At 46.7% G+C, this 7500-nt stretch overlaps 1 protein-coding gene across 1 annotated transcript in view; it reads left to right on the forward strand.

Moving 5' to 3' along the window:
- The first annotated feature begins 4705 nt into the window (after positions 1-4705).
- Positions 4706-7500, forward strand: part of LOC133136633 (zinc finger E-box-binding homeobox 1-like) — a 23647-nt gene continuing 20852 nt past the window's right edge. The window contains exon 1 of the mRNA XM_061254271.1: positions 4706-4901. The gene's annotated coding sequence lies outside the window, so the exon portion shown is untranslated. The remainder of the gene's footprint in view (positions 4902-7500) is intronic.

The following is a 7500-nucleotide window of genomic DNA, read 5'->3' on the forward strand; positions in this document are numbered from 1 at the left end:
GGTCCCTGCTGGCGGTGGCTGTGTGGTGGCTGTTGCTCTTCCGGGTTTCACAGATGAAGTTTCATGTTCTATTTTTGTGCCGGGGAGGAAGCGGGACGCAGCCTCAGTTCCGCTGCTGTGTTCAGCACGGCATGCGGGGGGGTTCCCCCCAGGTCTTTATAATCACTTATTTAGCTGACACTTTTATCCAAAGTGACTTACAGTTGATTTGACAGGGGACAATCTCTCCTGGAGCAATGCAGGGTTAACGGCCTTGCTCGAGGGCCCAACATCTGTGTGGCTCTTGCTGATTAGTTTAGCGTTATTTTGTGAGCGTTACGTGTGTCTTTGCGGACGCTTTGACCCAAAGTGTGAGTGTGCCAAGCAGCAGCTCAGTGGCTGAACTGTTTCCCGTGGAGTCAGGAAGCTGGTGAACCGCTCTGTGCTTTATCTGGGCGCTGAAAGGGCTCCCATCAGAGGCTGAAGCAGGACGAACGTGGCCAGATTAACAAGCGCCATCCCATAATAAGTGAGAGGTGACCATGGAAACCTGACTGCCATCCCCCGTCAAGGCGCAGATTGTGCACCCCATCGTAGCCGTTTGCCACGGTCTTGATGTTGTGAATGGTGGCTGTTTTATCAGGGAATTTGAACACAGTGCTTTTTCAGTGTTAATTACGTCTTCATCTTCGCCTCTCTCCATCTCCCACTCTGTTATTAGGCGATTGTTCTTCTGTTCAGAGTACTCCTCCTTTTTAATGTTCTGTCGCTCCGCTCGGAGGAGGGGTAATCGCAGTCCTGCTCTTCAGTTACAGCCCAGAAAGAGCGAGTGAGAGAGTGAGAGACAGATAGTGATAGAGAGAGGGAGACAGATAGTGAGAAAGAGAGAGAGAGGGAGAGACAGATAGTGAGAGTGAGAGAGAGGGAGAGACAGATAGAGAGTGATAGAGAGAGGGAGAGACAGATAGAGAGTGATAGAGAGAGGGAGAGACAGATAGAGAGTGAAAGAGAGAGGGAGAGACAGATAGAGAGTGAAAGAGAGAGGGAGAGACAGATAGAGAGTGAAAGAGAGAGGGAGAGACAGAGAGTGATAGAGAGAGGGAGAGACAGATAGAGAGTGATAGAGAGGGGGAGAGACAGATAGAGAGTGATAGAGAGAGGAAGAGACAGATAGTGATAGAGAGAGGGAGACAGATAGAGAGTGATAGAGAGAGGGAGAGACAGATAGTGATAGAGAGAGGGAGACAGATAGAGAGTGATAGAGAGAGGGAGAGACAGATAGAGAGTGAAAGAGAGAGGGGGAGACATAGAGAGTGAAAGAGAGAGGGGGAGACAGAGAGTGAAAGAGAGAGGGGGAGACAGATAGAGAGTGATAGAGAGGGAGAGACAGATAGAGAGTGAAAGAGAGGGGAAGACAGAGAGTGATAGAGAGGGAGAGAGATAGAGAGTGAGAGAGAGGGAGAGAGAGATAGAAAGAGACAGAGTGAAATAGAGAGAAAGAGACAGTGAAGGAGGGAGGGAGAGACAGATAGAGAGTGAAAGAGAGGGGGAGACAGATAGAGAGTGATAGAGAGAGGGAGAGACAGAGAGTTAAAGAGACAGAGTGAAGGAGAGACAGAATGTGTACCTTCCTCCCACAGTGCTTGGTGCTGGTCTCTGTTGTGTGTTAATGCTGCATTGTGGGCCGGTGGGCCTCCCAGGAGCTCGTTAGCGTGAGCGTGGCTCTCCGCTGCGTGCGGGAGCCTCTCCTCCTCCACGATGTGCAGCTTGTCCTCGGAGCTCTCCTGCGCACTCTGCGTTTGTCATCACACCGACAGCGGAAGGCTCCGATGTCGGCGGTTCTCAGGCTGACAGCAGTGCAGCGCCGGTGCTCTGTTTGTTTCACAGACATTAAAAACAAAATGGCGCTGCAGGGTTTTCAGTCACAGCGGTGAAGTGCATGAGCAGGCTGAGGTGTGATTGAACTGCTCTTCATTTTCCGCACACTGGAAATTCCAGAGTAGACGCTGGTGTGGGCACTAGGCTGTGATCAGACATGGCACTGCCGTTGTAGCGTGAGGTACTCAAACTGTACGTGCTTCAGTATAAGGTTAATGTTCCCTTGTATGTAAAATTATGGGCTGTGTCACTCTGAATAAAGGCACTGACTAAGCTAACACATATTACTGTAATAATGTGTGCTGACTCCAAACTGGAACAGGCCTGTCAGATTTATAAATTTGTGTGTGTCTGTCTGTGCGTATGTGAGAGAGTGTGTGTGTGTGTGTGTGTGTGTGTGTGTGTTTGTGTGTGTGTGAGAAAGAGAGATAATGTGTGTGTGTGTGTGTGTGTGTATGTGAGGGTGTATCTGATAGGACAGCTTCCCAGCCCAGTTGGGGCAGTTTGTGGCCGAGTTGCTAAGGTACATGACTGCGACACGACTGCAACCCGGAAGGTTGGCCCCAGTCTAATCAACTGTAAGTCACTGTGGATGTGAACACTCGAGGATCACAGAATGAGTGTTTGGTGCAGATCTGCAGAGGCAGCTGCAGAAGGGTTAGGGTTAGGGGTTAGGGTTAAGAGAATGACTGTTTGGTGCAGGGTGACTGTGACCCAGCATCGTGGCGGTTCTGTCGGGCCCAGCATGGTGGCGGTTCTGTCGGGCCCAGCATCGTGGCGGTTCTGTCGGACCTGAGCTTGTGGGGGCGATGATCAGACTCCCGCGTGGGGTTTAAACACCAACGACAAGAAACATGGTGGAATCAGAACAGCGCCCATCACAACGGGAACCAGCGGATAAACACAGATATCATGTTAATCTCCTCACAGATTCTGCCTCTAACGGTCAGAACGTGAGCTCTTCTCTGGGAGAGGCATTCTGTCGGAGCGGGTGATGAGGTCTCCTGAGTTAAGAGCTCGGCTCCAGCTCACAGAGTCTGGCAGCGTGCGTGAACACGCAGTCCTCCTGAAATGGAGATCTGAGCTCGATGATAAACCGTGTGTGAGGTCTCCTCTCCTCCTTGGGAGACACGGTGGGGTCAGCACTGTTGCCTTGTAAGATGGAGGTTCTCAGCCGGCCAGATCCTCTCTGTGTGGAGTTTACATGTTCTCCTCATGTCTGTGTGGAGTTTGCATGTTCTCCCCGTGTCTGTGTGGAGTTTGCATGTTCTCCCTGTGTCAGTGTGGAGTTTGCATGTTCTCCCCGTGTCTGTGTGGAGTTTACATGTTCTCCCTGTGTCTGTGTGGAGTTCGCATGTTCTCCCTGTGTCTGTGTGGAGTTTGCATGTTCTCCCCGTGTCTGTGGAGTTTGCATGTTCTCCCCGTGTCTGTGTGGAGTTTGCATGTTCTCCCTGTGTCTGTGTGGAGTTTGCATGTTCTCCCTGTGTCTGTGTGGAGTTCGCATGTTTCTCCCTGTGTCTGTGTGGAGTTTGCATATTCCTCCCTGTGTCAGTGTGGGTTTCCTCTGGGTACGTCCAAAGACATGCAGGTTAGGTTCATTGGAGAGGGTAAATTGCCCCTTGGTGAGCTCCTGCCGTTGCCCCTTGACCACGGCCCAGGTGCTGCGCTGTGGCTGCCCACTGCTCCTAATAACACATCACCCCACCGGGTTCAGTACCGTATCTCTCCCTCTGAAGGTGAGTGAGTAAAGTTCTCTCTCTTCTGAAGGTGGAGTGAGTAAGTTCTCTACCTCTGAAGGAGGAGTGAGTAAAGTTCTCTACCTCTGAAGGTGGAGTGAGTAAAGTTCTCTCCCTCTGAAGTGGAGTGAGTAAAGTCTCTCCCTCTGAAGGTGGAGTGAGTAAAGTTCTCTCTCTTCTGAAGGTGGAGTGAGTAAAGTTCTCTCCCTCTGAAGGTGGAGTGAGTAAAGTTCTCTCCTCTGAAGGTGGAGTGAGTAAAGTTCTCTCTCTTCTGAAGGTGGAGTGAGTAAAGTTCTCTCCCTCTGAAGGTGGAGTGAGTAAAGTTCTCTCCCTCTGAAGGTGGAGTGAGTAAAGTTCTCTCCCTCTGAAGTGGAGTGAGTAAAGTTCTCTCCCTCTGAAGGTGGAGTGAGTTCTCTACCTCTGAAGGAGGAGTGAGTAAAGTTCTCTCTCTTCTGAAGGTGGAGTGAGTAAAGTTCTCTCCCTCTGAAGGTGGAGTGAGTAAAGTTCTCTCCCTCTGAAGGTGGAGTGAGTAAAGTTCTCTCCCTCTGAAGGTGGAGTGAGTAAAGTTCTCTCTCTCTCTTCTGAAGGTGGAGTGAGTAAAGTTCTCTCCCTCTGAAGGTGGAGTGAGTAAAGTTCTCTCTCCCTCTGAAGGTGGAGTGAGTAAAGTTCTCTCTCTCTCTTCTGAAGGTGGAGTGAGTAAAGTTCTCTCCCTCTGAAGGTGGAGTGAGTAAAGTTCTCTCCCTCTGAAGGTGGAGTGAGTAAAGTTCTCTCTCCCTCTGAAGGTGGAGTGAGTAAAGTTCTCTCTCTCTCTTCTGAAGGTGGAGTGAGTAAAGTTCTCTCCCTCTGAAGGTGGAGTGAGTAAAGTTCTCTCCCTCTGAAGGTGGAGTGAGTAAAGTTCTCTCTCCCTCTGAAGGAGGAGTGAGTAAAGTTCTCTCTCCCTCTGAAGGTGGAGTGAGTAAAGTTCTCTCCCTCTGAAGGTGGAGTGAGTAAAGTTCTCTCTCCCTCTGAAGGTGGAGTGAGTAAAGTTCTCTCCCTCTGAAGGTGGAGTGAGTAAAGTTCTCTCCCTCTGAAGGTGGAGTGAGTAAAGTTCTCTCTCCCTCTTCCCCGCAGTAACGCATTACAGCAATGCAGAGGCCAGCTCGAACTCAGACTCAGACGACGAGGACAAGCTGCACATCGTGGAGGAGGAGAGTCTCCCGGACACCACCGAGAGCCACGCTAACGCTAACGAGCTCCAGGGAGGCCCACCGGCCCACAATGCAGCATTAACACACAACGGAGACCAGCACCAAGCACTGTGGGAGGAAGGTACACATTCTGTCTCTTTAACTCTCTCTGTCTCTCTGCTCTCTCTCTCTGTCTCTCTTTCACACTCTGCCTCTCTGTCACTCTCTTGGTTTCAGTCTCTCAAATTCAAATTCAAATTCAAATTGTTAAAACAGGTGGAAATAACACAGTAATATGATTATTAAAAAAAACAAAAAACATTTAATTTAGGATAATAATTAACAATAATAAATCTATATATACATATATACACACATATACATGCGCATGCATATTCATACACACGTATATACACATATATACACACATACATATAATTAGACAGAAATTTCTCCAACATACTAATAACAAGCTAATCTAATAATAACAGTTTATATAACAGGTAAATTCAATATGTGTGTGTGTGTGTGTTTGTTTTGTCACTCACTGTCTCTGAGTATGTGACATTCAGACACATATTTTACTGCAATATGTGCAGTTGTTCCCTCCCCCAAGACAATCGGCAGTTGGTTGCTCTCTTCCAGATGGAGAAAGTTGGGGATATGTTTTTTAAATTTATTAAAATATTTTTCTCTGATATTTTTGTATTTTTCACATTTTAGAAGGAAGTGCACCTCCGTTTCAACCTCACCTGTCATACAGTGACCACATATCCTCTGTTCTTTTGGTAGCCAGGACTTTTTATGTCTACCTTTTTCAATGGCTAGGTTGTGGTCACTGAGTCTGTACTTGGTAAGGAGTCGTCTCTGCTTCATATCTCGGACAGTTACAAGATATTCAGCCAATTTGTATTCTCGTTTTAGGGCCAGGTAGCATGTAAGCTTGTTTTGTGTTTTGGTTTGGTTGTTCCAATGTTCCAGAAAAATGGTTTTATTTTGTTTAGCAATTTGGTTTATTCTGATTTGTGTTTGTGAAGCAGTGCTGGCCTGAGAGATGTTCTTGTTAGATGTGAGATGATTAGTTAGTCTCAGTACCAGCTGACTTAGTGGACTCTTTTCAGGGTTCAGCTCTTGGGTGTGAAATGCGTGGAACTGCAGTGTTGTTTTGGGACTTGATTTCAGATGCATCCAGAATTTGAGTGACCTTTTTTGTATATTTATAATCAATGGGAATCGTCCTAATTCAGCCCTGCATGCATTGTTTGGTGTTTTTTGTTGGATGTTTAAAATTGTTCTGCAGAATTCTGCATGTAGGACTTCAATTGGATGCTTCTCCCATCTAATGTAGTCCTGTTGACTGAGTGGACCCCATACTTCACTTCCATATAAAGCAATTGGCAGGATTACACTGTCAAATATTGTTGACCAGATTCTAATTGGAAGGTCAATCTGGAAGAATTTTTTTCTGATTGCATAGAAGGCTCTGCAGGGCTTTTCTTTCAGTGAATTCACTGCCAGACCAAAGTTTCCTGAGGCACTAATTTTCAGACCCAGGTAATTATAGGACAGGGTGTGTTCTAGGGCGGTGTTTCCTAGACTGAACGTGTGTCTGCTTTCCTGAGATCTTGCCTTTTTTTGGAAGATCATTATTTTAGATTTTGTATGGTTTACTGTCAGGGCCCAGTTCTGGCAGTACTGCTCTAGCAGGTCCAGATGCTGCTGTAGCCCCTGTTCAGTGGGCGACAGCAGCACCAGGTCATCTGCATAGAGGAGGAATTTAACTTCCATCTTGTTTAGTGTTAGGCCAGGGGCTGTAGATTGTTCCAATAACACCGCTAACTCATTTATATAGATATTAAATAGAGTAGGGGACAAGTTACATCCCTGCCTAACCCCTCGCCCTTGAGTGAAGAGATCAGTCCTTTTATTGCCAATTTTTATTCCGCATTTATTATTTGTATAAATTTATTTACTTATGTCATATACTTTACCCCCTACACCGCTTTGGAGAATTTTATCATATAAACCTTCCTGCCAAATTGAATGCCAACCTTCCTGCCAACCTCTCTCTCTCTCTCTCTCTCTCTCTCTCCCCTCTCTCTCTCTCATCTCACTCTGATGTTCCCACACACTCATGCATGTAAACACAGTTTTCTTTATTTTTGATATTTAAAAAAATTACTGGACAATCTTTCCACATTTTGAGTTGTGAAAGCAAATAGACTCAGGCGTTCCGTATGTATTTCATTGGTTTAATACCGGGTTTAATACAGACTTGCCCGAAGCCCACGGACTGAGTCACGCCAATGAGTCACCATCTCTTCCTCAGACTCGGGCCCTATTTTTAGAGGTTTAAACGGAAATAAGAGAGTTTACCGTCACCGTGGGAACCAGGAAGCATTGTTGTTCAGGGCAGTGTGGGACAGGAGAACATTACAAAACTAATAATTAAATAAAATCATTCTACAAATGAAACACGCAGTTTGGAAAGTAGTCAGACCCCTTCACTTTCTGCACTATATTGTGATTTAATTTTAAATGGATGGAAATCATTTTTTGCCCATCAATCTACGCTCAGTAACCCTTCATGACAAAGTGAAAACGTGTCTTCAGGCTCTGTCTGTGGTCATGTCCAGTTGCAGTGGGTGCTGAGAAGTGACGTTAACTTTCACTGACAGGCCGATTCTCACCTTTCCCACAGTTACCCATAATCCTGTGCTCCCCTGCCTAGTTTAACCAAG

This window comes from Conger conger, chromosome 9, assembly GCF_963514075.1.
Source record: "Conger conger chromosome 9, fConCon1.1, whole genome shotgun sequence".
Classification (NCBI taxonomy): domain Eukaryota; kingdom Metazoa; phylum Chordata; class Actinopteri; order Anguilliformes; family Congridae; genus Conger; species Conger conger.